Genomic DNA, 12949 nt, shown 5'->3' on the forward strand with positions numbered 1-12949 from the left:
TCATCGTCAGTATAGCAGTGGAAGACTGTAAAATGAATAATTTGCATCTTTCTTGTGACTGAGGAAGCAGTACAAAAAAAACCAAAAGGGATGATACTGTGAGATTTAATATGTTTGAATATGATGAAAATCAAGTTAGTGAGTTTAAAGGCAGACAACTCTCCATAACCCAATAGTTTTCATTGCAGAGTACTAATAGAACTAGAACAGGAAGTTTCCAAAGAACTAGATATAGTGTCTTTGCGTGAAACATATAGAAAGCTTACTCCACAGTTTTAGGTGGAGGTAGAGAGAAACACAATTAACTAACAAACTGCTTGTTTAACTTCAGCTGTGATTACTGTAATTTATCAGCAGACACAATCCTTGAGGTTATTTTTAGTCAATCTGTTCAGACACGTTATAACACACCACTTGGGCAGAAGGGACTGGAACACGGGCCACTTAGCCCTAATTACCACTAATGTTACATGATTGGACAAGTGTTCTATCATAGAACAGACTTGTGTTGTAGATGGTGGGCTGAGCTTTGGAGAGTCAGAAAGTGAGTTACTCACTCAGAATTCTCAGCCCCTGAACTTGCAGCCACTGGAATTATACTTCTCATTAGAATTATAGATTGATTGGAGATTATTAAGCATAACAACAACAACACGGCTGATACATTTCACGATGTTATTTCTCTTTACAGTATTTATCATGCTGTTAAAGAATACATACAGAGTGTGCTGTGCTACGGAAAATATTAAACATTATTTTACAAACACTGAGTACTCCGAATACAGCTGATAAAATGACTGTCATACTTGCGCATGTGGGGCCAGTGAGGGGTAAATGAGTCAAATGATTGATCAAATTTGGGATTATTATACTCTAAAAGGATGAGCATAACCACATTATTATAATAAAAGACATACAGGTTGCAGTGAAACCATACACTCCTGCTTGACAGACAAACATAAAACGTGATATCTTTGTGTGCTTATTGCTCCAGCTGGTGGTAGCATTCATAATAGACACAGCTACTTTCTGGGTCTGTAGACTGAAAGAAGCAAAAATGGCCTTTAGTAGAGTGATATGCTCTTCTTGTCGGATGTGGGACAGTTTACGGGTTACTGAGGACTATATCTGCAATAAAAGCCATTGGTTGCGAATCCTATCAGATCGAATGGATGGGTTGGAGATTTAGTTAGAGGCAATGAGGAATTTACAAAAGCAAGGAGATGTGACGGATGGAAAAAGTCGCAGATACAGTCACATAGATGGATTAACTCTAGGAAAGGTAAGAGAGGTAGGCAGTTAGTGAAGGAGCCTTCTGTGGCTATCCCCATTTCAAGCAAGTATGCTTTTTGGAAAATGTACGAGGTGATGGATTCTAAGGGGAACATAGCATGAACAGCCAGGTTTCTGGCATTAAGATTGGCTCTAATGCAATGAGGGGTATGTCGGGGTTCCAAGAGATCAATTAGGTTAGGGGACTCTCTAGTTGGAGGTACAGAAATAAGTTTTTGTGGCCAGCAGCGAAAAATCAGAATGGTGTGTTGCTTTCCTGGTGCCAGGATCAAGGATGTCTCCGAGAGGCTGCAGTATGTTCTCAAGGGGAAGAGAGGCCAGCAAGAGGTCAATGAACACATTGAAACCAATGACATAGGAAGGGAAAAGGTTGAGATTCTGAAGGGAGATAACAGAGGCTAAGAAATTTGGTGCTCTTCACTATCTCCACACAAGAGCCGATGTCCAGCAGAGAATGTTCATTCCGTGACCTCCTGAAGTCACCAATAGATAATAGACAATAGGTGCAGGAGTATGCCATTCTGCCCTTCGAGCCTGCACCACCATTCAATATGATCATGGCTGATCATCCTTAATCAGTATCCTGTTCCTGCCTTATCTCCATAACCCTTGATTCCACAATCCTTGAGAGCTCTATCCAACTCTTTCTTAAATGAATCCAGAGACCGGGCCTCCACTGCCCTCTGGGGAAGAGCATTCCACACAGCCACCACTCTCTGGGTGAAGAAGTTTCTCCTCATCTCTGTCCTAAATGTTCTACCCGTATTTTTAAGCTGTGTCCTCTGGTTCGGCACTCACCCATCAGCGGAAACATGTTTCCTGCCGCCAGAGTGTCCAATCCTTTAATAATCTTATATGTCTCAATCAGATCCCCTCTCAGTCTTCTAAACTCAAGGGTATACAAGCCCAGTCGCTCCAGTCTTTCAATGTAAGGTAGTCCTGCCATTCCAGGAATTGACCTCGTGAACCTATGCTGCACTCCCTCAATAGCCAGAATGTCTTTCCTCAAATTTGGAGACCAGAACTGCACACAGTACTCCAGGTGTGGTCTCACCAGGGCCCTGTACAGCTGCAGAAGAACCTCTTTGCTTCTATACTCAATCCCTCTTTTTATGAAGGCCAGCAAGGTATTAGCCTTCTTCACTACCTGCTGTACCTGCATGCTTACATTCATTGACTGGTGTACAAGAACACCCAGATCTCTCTGTACTGCCCCTTTATCTAAATTGATTCCATTTAGGTAGTAATCTGCCTTCCTGTTCTTGCCACCCAAGTGGATAACCATACATTTATCCACATTAAACTGTATCTGCCATGCATCTGACCACTCGCCTAACCTGTCCAGGTCACCCTGTAATCTCCTAACATCCTCATCACATTTCACCCTGCCACCCAGCTTAGTATCATCAGCAAATTTGCTAATGTTATTACTAATACCATCTTCTATATCATTAACATATATTGTAAAAAGCTGCGGTCCCAGAACTGATCCCTGCGGTACCCCACTGGTCACTGCCTGCCATTCCGAAATGGAGCCGTTTATCACTACTCTTTGTTTCCTATCAGCAACTTTCAATCCAAGTTAGTACTTTGCCCCCAATGCCATGCGCCCTAATTTTGCTCACTAACCTCCTATGTGAGACTTTATCAAAAGCTTTCTGAAAGTCCAGGTACACTACATCTACTGGATCTCCCTCATCCATCTTCAGAGTTACATCCTCAAAAAATTCCAGAAGATTAGTCAAGCATGGTTTCCCCTTCATAAATCCATGCTGACTCTGACCTATCCTGTTACTACTATCCAGATGTGTCGTAATTTCATCCTTTATAAGAGACTCCAGCATCTTTCCGTCCACTGAGGTCAGACTAACTGGTCTATAATTTCCTGTTCTCTCTCTCCCACCTTTCTTAAGAAGTGGTACAACATTAGCCACCCTCCAATCCGCAGGAACTGATCTATTGAACTCTGGAAAATAATCACCAACGCATCCATGATTTCTCGAGCCACCTCCTTCAGTACCCTGGGATGTAGACCATCAGGCCCCGGGGATTTATCAACCTTCAGACCTAACAGTCTCTCCAACACCAATTTCTGGCAAATATAAATTCCCTTAAGTTCAGGTCCTTCAGCCACTGTTACCTCAGGGAGATTGCTTGCGTCTTCCCCAGTGAACACAGATCTGAAGTACCAATTCAATTCTTCTGCCATTTCTTTGTTCCCTGTAATATTAGATTAGATTAGATTACTTATAGTGTGGAAACAGGCCCTTCGGCCCAACAAGTCCACACCAACCCGCCGAAGCACAACCCACCCAGACCCATTCCCCTACATTTATCCCTGCACCTAAATTGCACTACGGGCAATTTAGCATAGCCAATTCACCTGAACCTGCACATTTTTGGACTGTGGGAGGAAACTGGAGCATCTGGAGGAAACCCACGCAGACATGGGGAGAATGTGCAAACTCCACACAGTCAGTTGCCTGAGGCGGGAATTGAACCTGGGTCTCTGGTGCTGTGAGGCAGCAGTGCTAACCACTGTGCCGCCCCTCCCGTTTCTGTCTTCAAGGGCCCAATTATAGACTTAACCATTTTTTTGCCTTTCACATACCTAAAAAAACTTTTACTTTCCTCCTTTATATTTTTGGCCAGTTTACCTGCGTACCTCATTTTTCTCTGCGTATTTCCTTCTTAGTTCTCTGTTGTTCTTTAAAAGCCTCCCAGTCCTCCGTTTTCCCACTTATCTTTGCTATGTTATACTTTTTCTCTTTTAACTTTATATGTTCCTTAACTTCCCTCATCAGCCACGGCCACCCATGCCTCCTCCTAGGATCTTTCTTCCTTTTTGGAATGAACTGATCCTGCAACTTCTGCATTATACATAGAAATATCTGCCATTGTTCCTCCACTGTCATCCCTGCTAAGGTATTGCACCATTGAACTTTGGCCAGCTCCTCCCTCATAGCTCCATAGTTCCATAGTTCCTTCTATTCAACAGAAATATTGTCACTTCCGATTGTACCTTCTTCCTCTCAAATTGCAGATTGAAGCTTATTGTATTATGGTCACTACTTCCCAATGGCTCCTTCACTTCGAGGTCCCTGACCAATTCTGGTTCGTTGCACAATACCAAATCCAGAATTGCCTTCTCCCTGGTCGGCTCCAGCACCAGCTGCTCTAAGAATCCATCTCTGAGACACTCCACAAAGTCTCTTTCTTGAGGTCCAATACCATCCGGATTCTCCCAGTCTACCTGCATGTTGAAATCCCTCATAACAACTGTAGTAACATCTTTGCGACAGGCCAATTTCAGCTCCTGATTCAACTTACATCCGACATCCAGACTACTGTTTGGGGGCCTGTAGATGACTCCCAAGAGGGTCTTTTTACCCTTAGTATTTCTCAGCTCTATCCACACTGACTCTACATCCCCTGATTCTAGGTCCCCCCGTGCAAGGGACTGAATATCATCCCTTACCAACATGGCCACCCCACCCCCTCTGCCCGTCAGTCTGTCCTTATGATAGCACATGTAGCCTTGAATATTCATTTCCCAGGCCCTGTCTACTTGAAGCCACGTCTCAGTTATCCCCACAATATCTGCCAATTTCCAAAAGAGCCTCAAGCTCATCCATCTTATTTCTAATGCTTCATGCATTCATGTATAGTACTTTTAATTTGTTACTGCCCTCACTCTTCCCATCAACTCCTATTTCACTCAACCTTACAGCATGATCCCTTTCTGAGTTTTCTGCCTCATTGATACAGTTGTCTTTCTTGACTTCCCTTGTTCTAACTTTCCCTCCAATTTCCTTCTTAAACATCCAGTTTGTCCCCTCCCCCGCTACTTAGTTTAAACGTAGCTGTGTTGCAGTAGCAAACCTGCCTGCCAGAATGCTGGTCCCTAACCTATTCAGGTGCAAACCATCTCTCTTGGAGAATTTATGCTTACCACAAAACATACCCCAGTGATCCAAGAATTTAAATCCTTGCTTCCTGCACCAGTTCCCCAGCCACACATTCAAGTCCATTATCTCCCTGTTTCTGGCCTCACCAGCCCGAGGAACTGGAAGCAAACCGGAGATAACCACCTTGGACGTCCTGCTTTTCAGCCTTCTTCCTAGTTCTCCGAAGTCCCACTGTAGTATGTTCCTCCTCTTCTTCCCGACATCATTTGTGCCGATATGTACCACCACGTCTGGCTCTTCACCTTCGTCCTTGAGGGTTTCCTGCACTCTGTCTGTGATGTCTTTAATCCTGACACCAGGAAGGCAACACACCATCCTTAAGACCCATCTGCTGCCACAAAAACCCCAGTCAGTTCCTCTCACTATGGAATCCCCTATTACCACGGCGCTCTGCGATGTCCGACTCTTCTGCTCTGTCTCCACGCCAACTTTTGATTGACAGACCTGGCTGCCCCGCGGACTGGCAGTGTCATCTGTCTCTACTGTTTCCAAAAGATTCAACTTATTCCTGACAGGTACTTCCCCCGGGGTCTCTTGCACCTGTCTCCTCTCTGCCTTCCTCATCGTCTGCTCTCTTCTGGTACGATTGGTGTAATAACATCGCTGAAGGTCTTGTCCAGAAAGATCTCGTTCTCTCAGATGAGCCTAATGTCCTCGAGTTCTTTCATCAGTGCTGCAATATGCTCTGTCAGTAGCTGAACTGTGCACACACTTTCCACACTTATACAAGCCAGACACACCAGAGTCGTTGACCTCCCACATCAAGCACGTAGCGCACTGAACTAGCTTGGCAGTCATGTCTTCACCCTCTTCAACTATGGCGTAATCACTTTACTCAACCTCCTTGTCAAAGACTTCTGAGCTAAAGCCTCACTCTTCAATCTGCAGGATCTTCCTTGGACCCTCTTTTTGGGGCAAGTCTGCGGACTTTTAATTTAGGTTAGAGGAGGGAGGGAGGGAGGCCCTACTTTGTAGGACCTGGGGTCTAGAACACACCCACTCAAATAACAATCACTTACCTTCCCGACTGGCTTTGCGCTCTGCCTTCACTTCCGCCCAGCTCCCCCCGTCTCTTTCATTTTGTCTGCGTTCAGAGACAGGTTGTTGGCTCTGTTAGCCGCTGCATCTCCTCTCTGTATGCTGACTTGTCATTCTTGCTAATGAGACCCGCTGCAGTTGTGTCACGGGCGAATGTAATGATATGGTTTGAGCTGTGCATCGCTGCACAGTCGTGTGTCAGCAGGGTGAACAGCAGTGGACTAAGCACACAGCCTGGGAGGGCCTCTGTACTCAGTGTGATGGGATTGGAGATGCTGTTCCCAATCCGGTCTAACTGACTGAGGTCTCCCAGTCAGGAAGTCCAGGATCCAGTTAGGTTTACATTCAGATCCAGCAGACACAGGTTTCCAATCAGGTGAATGCAGAACTGAAGTCATGAACAGTAACCTGATGTAGGTATCATTTTTGTCCAGGTGGGCAAGGGCCAGATGGAAGTTGGTGGAAATGGCATCATCTGTTGAGCAGTTGGGACAATATGCGACCTGCAGGGTGTTCAGCGAGGGGACAGTAGGGTGTTAATAGGTCTACAAAATCATGAAAAGGATGGGCAGGGTAGATAAAAATAAGCTTTTTTTCCCAGGATGAAGGATTCAATAAAGAGAGGTCACGCTTTCAAGGTGAGAGGTGAAAAGTTTAAGGGGGATACACGCGGCAGGTACTTTATACAGAGGGTGGTAGGTAACTGGAATGTGTTGCCAGCAGAGATGGTAGAGGCTGGCACGGGTAGATTCAATTAAGATCCGCCTGGATAGATGCATGAGTAGGTGGGGAGCAGAGGGATACAGATGCTTAGGAATTGGGCGACAGGCTTAGACAGTGAATTTGGATCAGCTCAGGCTTGGAGGGCCGATGGGCCTGTTCCTGGGCTGTAAATGTTCTTTGTTTTATGCCTCATCACAAGCCTCTTCTTGATGATGGGTGTTAGTGCAACGGGGCAGTAGTTGTTGAGGCAGGACACTGAAGACGACTTTGGCATGGGGACGATGTTAGCGGCCTTGAAGCACATTGGAACCATGGCGCAGCTCAGGGAGATGTTAAAGATGTCCGTGAGAACATCTATCAGCACATCACAGCATCCTCTGAGCAGGGATGTTATCTGGTTCAGCAGCCTTACCTGGGTTGACTCTGCATTGGGTCTTCCTCACGTCAGCCATGGTAAGGCACAGCACCTGGTCACTGGGAGAGGGGTGATCCTCCTCACTGCCACACCATTTCATGTCTCAAACCATGCATAGAAGTTGTTCAACTCATCCAGGAGGGAGGCGTCATTAACATAAGCAAGCGATGCTGTTCTGTGGTTGATTATGGCCTGGATGCCCTTCCACACGCTCTGTATATTGTCGCTGTCATGAAAATGGCTGTGCTTCTTTAATGGCACAAGACAGACTGGCCCTCGCTATTGTTAGGGCTACCTTGTCATCTGCTCTGGTCCAAGGAATGAAAAGCTTAATATATGAGGAACATTTGAAGACTCTGGGTTTATACTCGACAGAGTTTAGAAGGATGAGGGGGATCTAATTAAAACATACAGAATACTGAATGGCCAGGACAGAGTGGATGTTGGGAAGATGTTTCCATTGGTAGGAAAGACCTGAGGGCTTGGCCTTAAAGGGAAGACCTTTTAGAATCGTCTTCAGCCAGAGAGTTGTGAATCTATGGAATTCATTGCCACAGAAGGCTGTGGAGGCCAGGTTATTGAGTATATTTAAGACTAAGATAGATAAGTTCTTGAGTATCAAGGGTTAATGGGAGAAAGCGGAAGAATAGCATTCAGAAACGTATCAGTCATGATTGAATGGTGGAGCAGACTCGATGGACTGAATGGCCTAATTTCTGCTCCTATGTCTTTTAATTATAGAATTAAACAGCCTACTTGCTTGGCACATTTGAAAACAATCACTCCCTACTCTACCAATGCTTAATAACAGCAATGTGCTCCATCTTCAAGGTGCACTGCAGAAATTCACCAAGGCTCCTAAGACAGTACCTTCCAAACCCATGTCCACTATCATCTAGAAGGACAATGGCAGCAGACACCTGGTACACCACCATGTGCAAGTTTGTCTCCAAACCTATGCACCATCCTGACTTGGAAATAAATGGCCATTCCTTTTGAGTTGGTGGGTCAAACTCCATGGAAGTCCCTCCCTAACAGCATTGTGTATACCTAGACTAATGGATTGCAATGATTCAAGGAGGAACTCACCACCACCATTACTAACTAGAGATGGACAAAAAATGATGGTCCAGCCAATGACATCCGCATCACTATACCAGGCAGGTGGTGATGTTTCCATGCATTTGCTGCCCTTGACCTTCTAGTTGGTAGAGTTAACAAGTTTGGAAGCTGCTGTCTGAGATGCTTGAGTGAGTTTCCTGCAGGCAAGGTGGCAGATACTGACTCTGAAGTGGGAGACCGTTACCAATGGCCATGACTTCTGGAGGGTGACTGCCTCAAAGGGAAGAGATGAACAGAATTTGAAAATTCAGCTCGATGAAAGAGATCCCAGAGAAAGCAGAGACCGATGAATCGTGCAATGTCATCCCACTGTCGTCTTCTGAATCAATTGTAGCAGAGATTACCATGCCAGATGGCCACAGGGGACTCCTACACCAGCTGCTCATGCTCACTATGTTTCCTGGTGGTCATCCAATGTTGTTTTGCTTATCTAACCCTGACTTTTGATATGTCCAACTCGCTAAACGTGCTATCCATGATTTTCTCAGCCTCATAGATGCCCCACAGTGAATCCATCTGCAGCGCTATCCGCTCCATGTTTTCGTCAGGAGTTGCAGCTGAAGACATGTCACCATGGAGTCTGGAAGTGTCCCTGATTTCCCACATATTACAGAAGGTGCATTCCACCAGATTAAGTTCTCCTGCCATGTGATCTCTTACCAGCTACAAACAGTAAGTGGAAACAAATTACTCAACCCTACTCATTACTCGCAAAATCAGATTTCTCACTATCTGTCTATTCCTTACAAATTACAAACCACAAAAATAAGGACTTTACACTCTGTCTCCCTCCTGACATCACTCACTCGGTGTCTAAAGCTGGTTCCTCCCCACCAGAGTTCCCCCTCCCGATTTAGCTCCACTCCACTCCACTGCTGCTCTAACTGAGCTCAATTCTTAGTTAATACTATCCTTAACTTTCTTAGTAAGTCATGAATGGATCTTCCTTGCTAAGACCTTTCTTTTCAATGAAATGTATTTTTGAACATTTTTGTTTCTTTAACCTCTTAGTCTATTTACTTGAGCCAACTGTCTTGCATTCAATTAGCTTTACCTCAGTTCAAGATTTTTCTTTGTGACTGGAGTATGCCACTTATGGTATGACCACTTTTTCCATCAAATCTTTGACTTTGATCTTACTAATCAACCCTGCCTGACTGCAAAATACTAGATCTAAAATAGTTTGATCTCCTAGTCAGTTTCCCAATGTATTATTCCGGAAAACTGCCATGAAACAGTTTGGTTCCTTGAGGGAAGATTGCAAAGTGTTGGCAATGTCACTGGACTACAATCCAGAAACCCAGGCTAATGTTCTGGAGACAGATTCAAATCCAAATGGTAGATGGTGAAATCTAAATTCAATAGAAAATCTGGAATAAAAAAGCTGCCCGAATGGCAACCACTGTTGATTGTTGACTAATTGCTTGTCAAGGATAGTATTACAGTGGTGGAAAAGATGATGGAGGAAGACTTGCCATCTGAGGTAGTTTGGGCTGAGGTTAGAAATAGGAAAGGTGAGGTCACCCTGTTAGGAGTTTTCTACAGGACTCCTAATAGTCCGAGAGACATATAGGAAAGTATTGCAAGGATGATTCAGGAGAAGAGTGAAAGTAGTAGGGTGGTTGTTATGGGGGACTTTAACTTCCCAGATATTGACTGGGAAAGCTATAGCTCGAGTTCGTTAGATGGGTCGGTGTTTGTCCAATGTGTGCAGGAGGGTTTCCTGACACAATATGTAGACAGGCCAACAAGAGGTGAGGCCATACTGGATTTGGTTCTAGGTAATGAACCAGGCCAGGCGTTAGACTTGGAGGTAGGTGAGCACTTCGGGGACAGTGACCACAACTCGGTGACTTTTACTCTAGTGATGGAGAGGGATAAGTGTGCACTGCAGGGCAGGAGTTATAGCTGGGGGCAGGGAAATTATGATGCGGTGAGGCATGACTTAGGATGTGTGGATTGGAAAAATAGGCTTCAAGGGAAGGACACAAATGATATGTGGATCTTGTTCAAGGAGCAGCTATTGGGTGTCCTTGATAAGTATGTACCAGTCAGGCAGGGAGGAAAGGGTCTTGTGAGGGAGCCGTGGTTTAATAAGGAATTGGAATCCCTTGTAAAAGGGAAGAGGGCGGCCTATGTAAAGATGAGGCGTGAAGGTTCAGTTGGGGCGATTGAGAGGTATAAGGTAGCCAGGAAGGATCTAAAGAGAGAGCTAAGAGCAGCGAGAAGGGGACATGAAAAGTCCTTGGTTGGTAGGATTAGGGAAAACCCTAAGGCTTTCTATAGGTATGTCAGGAATAAAAGGATGACTAGGGTAGGTATCGGTCCAGTCAAGGATAGTAGTGGGAAGTTGTGCGTGGAGGCAGAGGAGATTGGAGAGACATTAAATCAATACTTTTCGTCAGTATTCACTCAGGAACAGGACATTGTTGCTGATGTGAATATTGAGTCACAAGTGATTAGAATGGATGGCTTTGAGGTATGTAGGGAAGAGGTCCGGGGAATACTGGAAAGGGTGAAAATAGATAAGTCCCCTGGGCCTGATGGCATTTATCCTAGGATCCTCTGGGAAGCTAGGGAGGAGATAGTGGAGCCATTGGCCTTGATTTTTATGTCGTCGTTGTCTACAGGAATAGTGCCAGACTGGAGGATAGCGAATGTGGTCCCCTTGTTCAAGAAGGGGAGTAGGGACAGCCCTAGTAACTATAGGCCAGTGAGTCTCACTTCTGTTGTGGGCTAAGTCTTAGAGACAATTGTAAGGGATAGGATTTATGAACATCTGGATAGGAATAATGTGATCAAGGATAGTCAGCATGGTTTTGTGAAGGGCAGGTCGTGCCTCACAAACCTTATTCAGTTCTTTGAGAAGGTGACCAAGGAAGTGGACGAGGGTAAAGCAGTAGATGTGGTGTATATGGATTTTAGCAAGGCATTCGATAAAGTACCCCATGGTAGGCTACTGCAAAAATTACGGAGGTATGGCATTGAGGGTGCATTAGAGGTTTGGATTAGGAATTGGCTGGCTGGAAGGAGACAGAGGGTAGTAGTTGATGGTAAAGGTTCATCTTGGAGTGCAGTTACTAGCGGTGTTCCACAAGGATCTGTTTTGGGACCATTGCTGTTTTTCATTTTTATAAATGACCTGGAGGAGGGGCTTGAATGCTGGGTGAGCAAGTTTGCGGATGATATGAAAGTCGGTGGAGTGGTGGACAGCGAAGAAGGATGTGGCAGGTTACAGCGGGATATAGATAAGTTGCAGAGCTGGGCAGAAAAGTGGCAATGGAGTTCAACGTAGTTAAGTGTGAAGTCATTCACTTTGGTAGGAGTAACAAGAAGATGGATTACTGGGCTAATGGTAGGCTACTCGGCAGTGTGGATGAGCAGAGGGATCTTGGTGTCCATGTACACAGACCTCTGAAGTTTGCCACCCAGGTAAATAGTGCTGTGAAGAAGGCATATGGTGTACTGGGCTTTATTGGTAGAGGAATTGAGTTCCGGAGTCCTGAGGTCATGTTGCAGTTGTATAAGACTCTGGTGCGGCCTTGTCTGGAGTATTGTGTACAGTTTTGGTCACCATACTATAGGAAGGATGTGGAGGCACTGGAACGGGTGCAGAGGAGGTTTACCAGGATGTTGCCTGGTATGGTAGGAAGATCTTATGAGGAAAGGCTGAGGCACTTGGGGCTGTTCTCATTGGAGAAAAGAAGGTTTAGGGAAGATTTGATAGAGATGTACACGATGATTAGGGGTTTAGATAGGGTTGACAGTGAGAACCTTTTTCCGCATATGGAGTCAACTGTTACTAGGGGACACAGCTTTAAATTAAGGGGAGGTTGGTATAGGACAGATATTAGGGGTAGATTCTTTACTCAGCGGGTTGTGAGTTCATGGAATGCCCTGCCAGTAGCAGTGGTGGACTCTCCCTCTTTATGGTCATTTAAGCGGGCATTGGATAAGCATATGGAGGTTATTGGGCTAGTGTAGGTTAGGTAGGCTTCGGTCGGCGCAACATCGAGGGCCGAAGGGCCTGTACTGCGCTGTATTTTTCTATGTTCTATGTTCTAATATCCTTTAGGGTTTATTAATATCCTTTAGGGAAGAAAATCTGCATCACTTATGGAGTCTGGCCTACAGCAATGTGACTGACTCTTAACTGTCCTCTGGGCAATAAATGCTGGCCCAGCCCATGGTGCCCATATCTCATTAACAAATATTGTAATTATTTAGTAAACACTACCAATACAGACACATCAAATTTACATTCAAAACCTTGAAAATGGAACATTCTGCAAGTGAAACAAATTTCAGAATTAATAATTCAGACAAAACTGGTGTAAGGATGAAGAATTTAATTTTATGAATGGAGCAATAACTCTGTGTTCCTTTAAAA

This window comes from Chiloscyllium punctatum, chromosome 44, assembly GCF_047496795.1.
Source record: "Chiloscyllium punctatum isolate Juve2018m chromosome 44, sChiPun1.3, whole genome shotgun sequence".
NCBI lineage: Eukaryota > Metazoa > Chordata > Chondrichthyes > Orectolobiformes > Hemiscylliidae > Chiloscyllium > Chiloscyllium punctatum.